Source organism: Oratosquilla oratoria, chromosome 9 (assembly GCF_046742065.1).
Source record: "Oratosquilla oratoria isolate Oo_2021 chromosome 9, ASM4674206v1, whole genome shotgun sequence".
NCBI lineage: Eukaryota > Metazoa > Arthropoda > Malacostraca > Stomatopoda > Squillidae > Oratosquilla > Oratosquilla oratoria.
The window spans coordinates 76,731,015-76,743,514 of record NC_134785.1 but is presented as its reverse complement, the minus strand read 5'-3'; positions in this window follow the sequence as shown (position 1 = coordinate 76,743,514).

Genomic DNA, 12,500 nt, shown 5'->3' with positions numbered 1-12,500 from the left:
ACCATACCCGTATACCAATTATCCACTACACCATACCATTCCACCACGTCATTACAGTGCAAATATACCACATAAACACAATACCATACCACATAAGCACTATACCAAGTAATCACCATCATGAACATACCACATACCTGTCAAGCCACCATAGAATCACCAAACCACCCTAATCAGCCGACCATAAGCCGCCAGTCGTCGCATATACAGCCACCACCACAGCCACCACCACCACCACTAAGCCAACTCTCTCTCTCTCCCTCCCCCTCCTTTCCTGCAACCGATATTCTATGTCCAAAGCCAATCTTGCTAACTTTCCAATTCTAGTTTAATGCTCTCTCTGTCTCTCACTCTCTCTCTATCTCACTCACTTCCTCTCCCTTCCTTCTCTATCTCGCTCTCTTTCTCTCACTCGCTCTCTTTCTTCGTGACCCTCTTCTTTTTCTCTCTTCTCTTTTCCATTTTCATTCCTCCTGCTTCTTCTCAATTTTCTTAACTTTTCTTCTACTCGACAACATCCTCTTCCCTTCTTTGGTCTTTCCTTTTCGTAATTCTTCGTCTTGTTCGAAACTGAATACTTGCAGTGTTGCAACACTTAAAAAGAGCTCAGTCGGGTGAATAAAATCACTTGGCGCTGACCAAAATTGAATATATATATATATATATTCATATATATATATATATATATATATATATATATATATGTATATATATATACATGTATGTATATATATACGTATGTATATATATATATACATACATATATATATAAATAAATATTATATATATATATATATATACATATATATATATATATATATATATATACATAAGGTACGTAACTTCCTTCAAGAGGCAACTGAGTAATTTTCGTTCAATTCTTTGCATTTATTTATTCAGCATTTTCGTTTTACTTTCACAAAATATTTTTCATCTATTCTTTTTACATACGTTCCTGTTTCCACACAGTGGGTTGCCATTTTCCTCTATACCCTGCCTAACCCACATACACATTGTTTCTTCTTCCTTCTTCTCTTCCTTTCCATCTACGAGTACGTTTCTCTCCGTCACTTTTTCCCTCACTCGCACTCCAAGATCACTCCTTGCACCCTCTCCTTCCTCCCAAACTCCCTCTACTCCCACTTACACCCAACCCAATCCTTCCCACCTCCAATTTCCATACTGATAGTTCCTCCCTTCCCTATTCATGCATCTAATACGCCGGCTACAACCTTCTTCATCGATTGATGCCTATGTCCCGAACTCCGTTTTCTATGTAGTCTTTCCAATTCCCATTTACGAAGATATCAAACGAAAATATCAAAATATCACAACATGAAAAAAAGATAAGCGAAAATATCAAATAAATAAATGCAAAGAATGGAACGAAAATGACTAATCATAAAAAAAAACACTAAATAAAATATACTCTTCTCGCATCTTCCTCCCTTCTTCTTCGTCCTCTGTATCTCTTCTCTCTTTTGTTCTCTTGGTCTGTATTATCTTCTTTTTCCCTCTCCCCTCTCCGTCCACTTTCTCATCCTCTTTCCTTTCCCCTTTCCCCTACACTCGTCCATATTTCTTTTCATATTTTCCATCCGGTATTTCTTCTTCTCTTTCTCTTTTTTCTTTATTCCCCTTCTCTTCTTCTTCTTCCTCGTCCTTTTCTTCCTCCTCTTCCTCCCCGTTCTCTTTCCCTTGTTCTTCCTCCTCCTCTTTTCTCTTCTTCTTCCTCCTCCTACTTCTCTTTCTCCTCTTTCCCCTGTTCTTCCTCCTCCCCTTCCTTTTCTTGCTGCTACTCCTCTTTTTCCTCTTCTTCATCCTTCTTTTTCTCCTCCTCTTTCCCATGTTCTTCCTCCTTCTCTTTCTTCTCCTTCTATTACACTTCTTCCTCCTCTTTCTCTTCTTCATCCTTCTATTTCTCCTTTTCTTCCTCCTTCTCTTTCTCCTATTCTTCCTCCTCCTTCTTCTCCTTCTCTTCTTCCTCCTCCTCTACTTCTCTTTCTCCTCCTCTTCTTCCTCCTTCACTTTCTCCTTTTCCTCCTCTCTCATCTTCTTCCTTCTATACTCCTCCTCTTCCTCTATTCCCCTCACATACTCTCCCAATTATTATTCTTCTCCATCTTCTCTCGCATTTACTTTCATCCTTACCAACACTCTGTCTTCTCCTCCTCCTCCTCCTCTTGTCTCCTTCCTCTCAAGTCTCCTCGCTCTGGTCTCCCTTATCTCCGGACACGGCGAAGCGCTTCATCCTTCCATATATGGTATACCCCGCCATACCAACATACCACCTCGGTGTACTAACGCGACGTGCCTGAAAGACGGAACCATACCAATATGCCAGCAGTCAACAGAAAGTATATATATATATATATATATATATATATATATATATATATATATATATATATATATATATATATATATATATAATATATATATATATATATATATATATATATATATATATATATATATACATACACGCCCTTTTATATTGATTCCCTTTGCTATATCTGTACATCACTGGAGACGATCCCCGGACAGGGTTCGAAACGTAGGAATAAACTTATATCGAGGATTCCAGGGTTTACTTTTTTCTATACAATGGCTCCTGAGTTCCAGCTCTTCACGAATACACACACACACACACACACACACACACACACACATATATATATATATATATATAATATATACTATATATATATACATATATATATATGTACATATATTATATATATATATATATATATATATATATATGTATGTATGTATATGTACATCTTCATGAAACAAAGTATACAAAATTACCACAGGAGAAAGGAAACTTGAAGACAGTAAATACTTTTGTGTATTGCATCCTCAGACGCATTCTATATAGTCCACAGACATTCGGTCTGCGTGCGCCTCAGAGGACCAAACAAATCCTCCGCAGTTTCTGTTAAATCAACACTAATGACCTTGGTCGCCATGTACCATCGAGTGACGTCATCGCCCCCTTACTACACCTTAACTTACACTCTCTTGAAAGACGTAGGGTGTAGGGTGATCTAAGAGAGGAACATAAGAATGAAGGAGACTGCAAGAGACCATAAGGCATGCACTAGGTCGTTCCATGTCAATTACCATTTATCATCCCCATCCATAAAGTTGTTTAACCTTCTCTTAAAGTAAAAAATAGTTTCAACGATCACTATTCCATTTGTTCACCACTCTCTTGGTAAACCAGTTCTTGCCTATTTTCTTCTTAAGTTTTAATTGGGTATTCCAATGGGTAAAGGGCTTTAACAAGGGTGATATAAGCAAGGTCATCATATCAAGACAGCAGGGAAGGACTCGTAGTAATGGATCTATATTGAGCAACTTTAGATTTAAAAAGGAATTATGCAAAAACTGGTTTACCAACAATGGTTAACGAATGGAATAGACTTAGTAACCATGTAGTGAGCGCTGAAACTATTGGCTGTTTTAAGAGTATAATAGCTTTATGGATGGGGATGACAGGTGGTAACGGACATGGAACTGCCTAGTGTAGGCCTTATGGTCTCTTCCAGTCTACTCCATGATAGTGATGCAAGGCGACTATCAGGTGGTTCAGTAAATGAGCTGACAACAACAACTTCACCTTTCCCTGGCGTCCCTTAACTTTCCCTGACATCCCTAACCCACGAGGGGACCTATTCTGTCGCCGGAATCAAGCCAGGGGGCAGAAGGAGGACAGGGGAAGGGGCAGGGATCCTGACAGGGTCGCCATGGAAAGAGGGAGCATAAGTAGGAAGGGACAAGGGTTGCAATGAAAACACATACAAGATAGGAACGACAACAACATCAACAGAGAGAATAGAGCACTAACGAGAGAGAGAGAGAGAGAGAGAGAGAGAGAGAGAGAGAGAGAGAGAGAGAGAGAGAGAGAGAGAGATTATAGACGGAAACCCGTCTGTAGAATCTAGGAAGAGCTCTGAACATCAACATGTACTGATAGCCTAGCGGAAATAGCGGTGGTGAGGAGACGAGCCGGGGAGAGGGGAAACGGGAGAGGGGAGACTAAAGAGGGGAGAGGGAAGAAGGGATAGGGAACAAGGCAGTAGGGAAGAGGGGAGAGAGGGAGAGGGGTGACTGAAAAGGGAATAGGGGAGAGGGTAGTGTGGAGAAGGAAGAGGAGAGGGAGAGGGGACAGGGGATGAGGGGAGAGGAGAGAGGGGAGACGAAAGAGAAATGTGAGCGAATAAGGAGACGGAAGGGTGACAGGAGAGAGGGGAGTGGGGAGAAGGAAGACGGGAGAGATGAGAGAGGGAGAGAGGAGGGAGAGAAGAGAGAGGGGATGTGGGAGAAGGGAGTGGGAATAGGGGAGAGGGAAAGTGGGAGAGGAGAGGGGAGAGGTGGGAGAGGTGAGAAAGAGGAGAGGGGGCAGGGAAGGAGGGGAGTTGAGTGAGGGGAGAGGGAAAAGGGGAGAGAAGAGAGGGGAGAAAGACAAAGGAAATGAGGGAACTCTTAGTGATAACGACGAAGAAAAGGAGGAAGAGGAGGCAAAAAGAAGACAAGAAAAAGACAAGAAGACAAGAAGACTTGGAGGAGACAAAGAAACTAAAAAGGGCGAAGGAGAAAGGAGAGGAGACAAGAACGGAGGAATAAAGGAGAGAAATGACGGAGAGAATAACGACGAACAAAAGAAAAGACGAAGAAAAGCGTCAAAAGAGAGAAGGAAGAAGAGGAAGAAGAAACACAGGCAAGGCAAAACAAAGAAAAGCGGTTTTGTAAGATACGAAAAAGGGGGAGTAGAGGGGGGGGAGTAGAGGGGGGGAGTAGAGTTGGAGGAAGAAGGTTGTAAGAGAGGAGAGAGTAGTGATTGGACGATTCCGATACGAGTCCCCATACTACTCTAAACTTCCGATTCCGATACAAGTCCCGATACTGTTCTACATTTCCGATTCCGATACGAGTTCCCATACTGCTCTAAACTTCCGATGCCGATACGAATCCCGATACTGTTCTAAACTTCAGATTCCGATACGATGCTTGATACTGTTCTAAAATTCCGATTCCGATACGAGTCCCGATACTGCTCTAAACTTCCGATTCCGATACGAGTCCCGATACATAATGCTCTAAACTTCCGATTCCTATACAAGTCCCGATACTGCTCTAAACTTCCGATTCCGACACGAGTACCGATGCTGCTCTAAACTTCCGATTCCGATACGAGTCCCGATACTGCTCTAAACTTCCGATTCCGATACGAGTCCCGATACTGCTCTAAACTTCCGATTCCGATACTGCTCTAAACTTCCGATTCCGATACGAGTCCCGATACTGCTCTAAACTTCCGATTCCGATACGAGTATCAATGCTGCTCTGAATTTCCGATTCCGATAATGGATCAATAAATGTACTTTGATCATAAATGATTTGTCTCACAAAACCAATTAGAGGGCCTGAAAATATCCATAAATTATTGCAGGTATCGGAATCGGAAGTTTGGAGCAGTATCGGGACTCGTATCGGAATCGGAAGTTTAGATCAGTATCGAAACTCGTATCGGAATCGGAAGTTTAGAGCAGTACCGGAACTCGTATCTGAATCGGAAGTTCAGAGCAGTATCGGACTCGTATCGGAATCGGAACTATAGAGCAGTATCGGGACTCGTATCGGAATCGGAAGTTTAGAGCAGTATGTATCGGGACTCGTATCGGAATCGTTAAAAAAATGGTATCGTCTCATCACTAGAAGAGAGATGGAAGGTCAAGGGAGAGGAGGGGAGGAAGAGAAGGTACAGTTGCCTGGACACATAATGGGTACAGCGGTTACTGTTGTTGTTGTTGTTGTTGTTGATGTTGTTATGCTAGATATCATATTGGTCAGTTTATAATGTACAGTCACAGCGTCTTAACTATACGTAATGGGAATGTTCACCTTAACACACATCTGCTGAAAAATAATGAATGAATAAATAAACAAATAAATAAACAAATTAATTAATTAATGAATAAGTAAATACATATCCGACAGTAAAAATATTACAGTTCTATTCATTACCACGTGAATATTCCGTCTAACCACGAACATGACATAATAGGCCACTAATTTAGTGCGCAAATTTCCCCTCAACTCGCCACTAACTGACCAACAATTCCTCAACTGAGATCAACTCCTAAGCCGAAACTTCTCATTAAATTATTCCCACAACAGAAACTAATCCACGTCTCATGTTCTCAAATCAACATCAAATCATCTCCTCATTGGTGGAAATGCGAGAGAACGAGGAAGCGCCCTGGACGAAGGCGTGACGTCATCAAGGTCATCTCCGAGGTCACCCGAGGTGAGCCAAGGTCAGATAAAGCTCAGGTCATTACTCGTACACTGGGTTTCCACAGTTACCAGCGCCGACAGTTGAGAGTTCGTTTGAGTTAAAAATGACTTTGATTACAATATTTCATTTTTCAAATCTCCTATATCAAATTATCTATCCGTCACATATAGCAAAGCTGAATGATGAACTAAGAGAATTTAAACCCATACGAACGCTAGACATACTCTTGAAATGTTCTTAGACAAGTCTAGGTTTTTGTAAGCGTAGTCATATTCTAGTTATTCAAATGAAGGTTGAAGGTAGGATGTGGAAGGAAAAATAGCCCAGTGTGATAACCCTTAGTCGCGACCGACCAACCGCCCACGGTTTCCGCGCGGTGCTCCGTGCGATGCTCCCGAAAGGTCACCCACCAAGGACCTCACAGGAACATCACATGACGTAAACAACGAAAGCCACGAGTAAACTATTAGGTTTACTACGAAAATAACCTTACCAGATTAAGTTACAAAGTTATGCCTGGTTTGATGTTATCTTAGTGACTTCACTGCTTGAGTGATTTGGTCTTTATTACATGTACAATATCGTTTCAGGACTGTTTTGTGTTATTGAGCCTGACAGAAGTGGTGTACCACAGGGATCACTGTTTGGTCTTTGTGAGTGACGTCATAATTTGTGATTTTTTTTCATTACGTATATAATCATTTCTGAGATGTATTGACAAGTATAATTTCAACATAATTAATAATAATGATTTGGTGTAATTAATAACAATAACAATTTAGTATAAGTGGTAATAATGATCATTTCAATTATGATAATTCAATATAATTCATAATAATATAAATTTCAATATAGTAATATAAGTAATATAACTTCAGCACATCTGCAATACATTTGTACACATTCAACATTAACTTAGTTGCTTGCTAAGCAATAATCCTTGCAATACATTGAAATCAACAGAGTGCATACCATCACACGCACAATCATTACAAGGACAATGTCGCAAACCTCCAAATTTAGCAATTTTGATAAACGAAAATAGACAAATAAATGTTTCCTCCCCCCCACACTGTTTTTTTTTTTTTTTTTTTTTTTTTTTTTCCCTCAGCCAAATTCATTGCGGACTGCGCCCACCGCGGAAGAAAACGGCAAATCACGAAATATGGCGTGAGAAGACGGAGGGAGGAGGGGAGGGAGGAGGGGAGGGGAGTGAAGGGAAGAGGAAGGAATGGTGGGGGGACAGTTAAGGAGAGGAGAGGAGAGGAGGGTGATGGGGAGGAAGAGAGGAGAGAGAAAGGAAAGGAAAAAATGGTGGTGAGACAGCTAAGGAGGGGAGAGGAGGAGGGAAGAAGGTGAATGAGGAGGAGGAGGAGGGGAGAAGAAGACATGAGAGGGGAGAGAATGGAAAGGGGAAGGAAGGAATGGTAGGGAGACAGCATAGGAAGGGGGGGGAGGGGAGAATAGGGGGGTAGGGGAGAAGAGGGGAATGGATGGGTGGGGAGAGGTTGGGAACAAATCTAAGGGAAGGGGGGGATGGGAGCGGGATAAAGGGATACTGGGGAGGGGGGAGAGAGGAGAGGAGAGGGGAGGGAAGGGGAGAGGGGGAGAGGGGGCAACAGGCTTGACAGCAAAAGAGCTTCCAGGAAAGGTGAGGTTTGGACGGGAAGGGGGGGGGAGGTGGGTGGAGGGGAGGAGTTGGGTGAAAGGGAGGTGGGGGAGAAGGTGGTGAGTGGAGGGGAGAAGGTGGTGGGTGGAGGGGAGGAGGTGGAGGGTGCAGGGAATGAGGTCGGGGAAGAACAGGAAGAACAGGAAGAAGAATGATGAAGAACACTGAAGCATGGGAAGAAGGAAGAAAGAACGAAAGATGAACAGGAAGAAAGGAATACACGAAGGAAGGAAATGAAGAGAGGAAGAAGACAGACGGAGGCAGAAGAAAATATGAGGAAATGTGAAAAGAAAAAATGAAGCTAAAGAAAATAAATAAACAATGGCGCAGTTAAAGTTGGGAGTAAAAAGTAAAATAAAATAAAAAGTGCGCCAAGGAGAGAAGAAAAAGTAAAAACAAATGAATCACAATTGGGCAAGAAGTTTGCTGACCAGAGAGAGAGAGGGGGGGAGAGAGGGAGACGGAAGGAGAGAGAGAGAGAGAGAGAGAGATAGAGAGAGGGTGAGAGAGAGAGAGAGAGAGAGAGAGAGAGAGAGAGAGATAGAGAGAGGGTGAGAGAGAGGGATATATATATATATATATATAGAGAGAGAGAGAGAGAGAGAGAAGGAGAGAGATAGAGAGAAAGGGACAGAGACAGAACGAGGGAGAAAGAGTGGGAGAGAAGGACACAGAGAGAGAGAACTCCAATTCTTGGACTTCAAGTTATAGAGCCCCCTGGTCAATACAACATAGGGAATGGTAGAAATGATAAGCTCCTTGAAAAGGTGAGTGTGTATGTGTGTGTATACATATACACAGACATAATACACACACACGTACATATAGACATACACGCACACACACAGACGCACATTCACACGCATAGAGAGAGAAGAGTGCGTGTGTGTGTGTGTGTGTGTGTGTGTGTGTGTGTGTGTGTGTGTGTGTGTGTGTGTGTGTGTGTGTGTGAGAGAGAGAGAGAGAGAGAGAGAGAGAAAGAGAGAGAGAGAGAGAGAAGAGAGAGAGAGAGAGAGAGAGAGAGAGAGAGAGAGAGAGAGAGAGAGAGAGAGAGAGAGAGAGAGAGAGAGCAAGAGGTCTCCAGTTCTTGGACTTCAAGATATAAAAGCCACTGGTCAATATGACGCGCGTACACACACACACACACACACACACACACAAACACACACACACACACACACGCAAAGACGTGTTGTATACGGAAGGTTGGTTAAAATATGAAATAAAATAAAACGAAAGTAAAATAACCGATTAGATGAAATAGAATAAAATATCTGACCACTGCGGTGAAGCCAAAGACCTAAGCCTCTTCTGCAGTTACGGTGTGACTTAGGTTGGTGATCTAGAAAGCGATAGAAATTACAAAATATATATCAAAGAATACAAAAAGGACAGAATATATATATGATATATATAATATATATATCTATATATATATATATATATATATATATATATATATATATATATATTAGGACTGACACGTAAATAATGAGTAGTTTTTAGACAATTCAGTACATTATTGTTGCTAAAATCAGATGACTATGTTCAGCTTCCAGAAGCATTTGGTCATACACACACAATGAGAGAGAAACACGCACACACGCGCACACACACACACACACACACACACGCACGCACAAAGAGAAGAGAGAGAGAGAGAGAGAGAGAGAGAGAGAGAGAGAGAGAGAGAGAGAGAGAGAGAGAGAGAGAGAGAGGGGGGAACTCAAGTAGTGTGGCCGCTAGGGCAAGATCTACAGAATTCTACAGAATTACTTCTTGATCCATCTTGGGGCGGCTCGTCCACTACGGTGGATAATGGTGGTGGTAGCAGTGGTGGTGGTAGTAGTAGTGGTAGTGGCGGTAAGAGTGGTAGCAGTGCTGGTGCAGAAAAAGAAGAAAATGACAGTGAAACAGTGACGGCTACGATGATGACAATGATATAATGATGATACTGACAATGACCTTGATAATGATAGTGATTGCAATGATAATGACGACAATAAAAATATATAATAATTATATAAAAATTATGATAGCAATAATAATAATAATAATAATAATAATAATAAAGATAATAAAACAATAATAATAATACTAATAATAATAATGATAAAAAGAAGAGGTAGAAGGAAAATAATAATAATAACTCGAAGAAGAATAAAAATAAGAAGAATATTGTTGACTTTTCCTCCTCTTTGACAACCATCGCGTGTTATTCTCCCTTTGCTGACATTCCTTGGTTGAGGCACAATCACACAAATGACCTCTTCTCCTCCTCCTCCTCCTTCGGCGCCTTTAGGGCAAGACTCCAAGAACGAGGTCCTCGAGACTCAGGTCATCAAGTTTCGAGTTCTGGACTTCTGCTGTATGTTCACGGCATCCTGGCATACAAGCTCCGCCCACTTTCAAACAAGCCCCGCCCATTTCCAAATAAACCTTTAGCCATTTCTATATAAACTCCACCCATTGCCTGATATGCCCAACTTATTTGCAAATAAAGTACGCCCATTTCAAAATATGCCTTAGCCATTTCTAAATAAACTCGGCCCATTTCTGAATAAACTAAACCCATTTCTGAATAAACTAAACCCATTTCCAAATAAACTTCGCCCATTTCCAAGTAAGTCCCAATTTGCATGTAAACTACGCCCATTTGTAAATTAACTCCGCCCATTTCCGAATACACTCCGTCCATTTCCAAACAAATCCCACCTTCTTCCTACTAAGTCCCGCCCACTTCCACATAAGCTCCACTCACTTCCTGTCATAACATCGACAAAAGATAAGTTTAAAAAATAATTTCTTCTTTGTAGCACGGCAGTGTTTATACAACATAATTAAAAGTAACAGAATTTCGTTTGGGGAGACCAGACGTCCACCAACCAGGAAAGACAATTTTGAAGGGGGAGGGGCTTCGCTGTCTGACTATGGTGAACGAGCTTCGCTGTCTAATGAGACTCTTGTTACCAATTGGCTGCAACATAAACCTTGAAGGCCAGGTTAAGGCATAACTTAGGTAAAGTCTTAACTATTTAACTTCTTCATGCTTCTCAGTAGAAATACAAAACTACTAAATCTACTTTTTTTTTATCAACCACAATGCACTTTAATTATAAGCCATCAACATCGGAAGAACCGTGGAGGCACATGCAGAAATTGAAACGTGGTACGCCCGAGGACCCGAACTACCGGCTGTTAAATCTACAATTGATAATTACACGACTACTACTGGAAGGAAATGAAGGGGGAGAAGGAAGGAGGATTACAGTTAAAGGGAGATAGAGATAGATAGATAGAGAAAGAAGGAGATAGCAAGAGAGAGAGTGAAGGACTGTAAGAGGACCTATATGTCTGTGTACTTGTGACGTTTGCACTATGTGTGTGTGTGTGTGTGTGTGTGTGTGTGTGTGTGTGTGTGTGTGTGTTTGTTGTGTGTGTGTGTGTGGTGATGTGTTTATAAACAAGTGCCTTTGTTTACATCCAAAAACAGCTGATCCAGCTATTCTCACCATACCAAAATCCATCATTAAAAATACCTCACACCTGGGGGAGGGGGGAAAGGAGTAATTCTGGTCGCAAAATGGCCAATTGTAAACGCGCGAAGGAACATTTAATTAAACCGCCCCCCATCGCTCCCAAACCCCCCCACGCCCCCAACCCCTCCCCCCATGCCCCCAACCCCTTCCCCTTCCTCCCCCTCCTCCCACCCTCTGCCCAATCGTTGCACTGAGAATTGCTTTATGTTCGTCCACACCATAATTCCCACTAATGATCCACTTAAAGTGAGGCTGGCCTTGTGACGTCAGAGACGTGGCTCGGCCTCACTCGGCTTCGGCCGAAAATATCCGAGCGATGTCGATTTGTAATTTTATTCTGGTGGATGCCAGACGATTTTAATCAGCTGAGAGAAAAACACCTCAGCTACTGAAAAAGAAAATGTCAAGTGAAAATTATAAATTAAAAGATAATAAATTAATCATTAATATATACATGTGAATAAACAAATGAAAAATAAAAGTACGATAAAAAAGGATAATGAATTATTCAATCAATAATTTAAATAATTCGTAAATCTATAAATAAATAAATGAATAAATAAATAACCGAATTAAAAAATACAAAAAATAAATAATCTAACAAACAACCTAATAATACATAATCAAACAAACTGATGGGAATATAAGATAAAACAATAAAAAATAATAGAAAACAAAAATAATCACGTTTCCTGGTGCCAATTTCCTCGCCACACGTTAATATCACATGAAGTTACGCTTCGCTTTGCTTCGCTTTATTTCGCTTCGCTTCGCACGTTGACAACTCCCGACGGATATCACGTGACGCTGTTCACATCACACTGCTGTCATGGGCACGTGTTACAGGGAGAGGAGGGAGAGGAAAAAAGGAGGCAGAGGAGGGAGAGGAGGGAGAGGAAGAAGAGAGGGACAGGGGGAAGAAGAGGGAGGGAGGGAGGGAGAGGACGGAGAGGGAGAGGAGGCAGAGTAAAGAAGGGAGGAG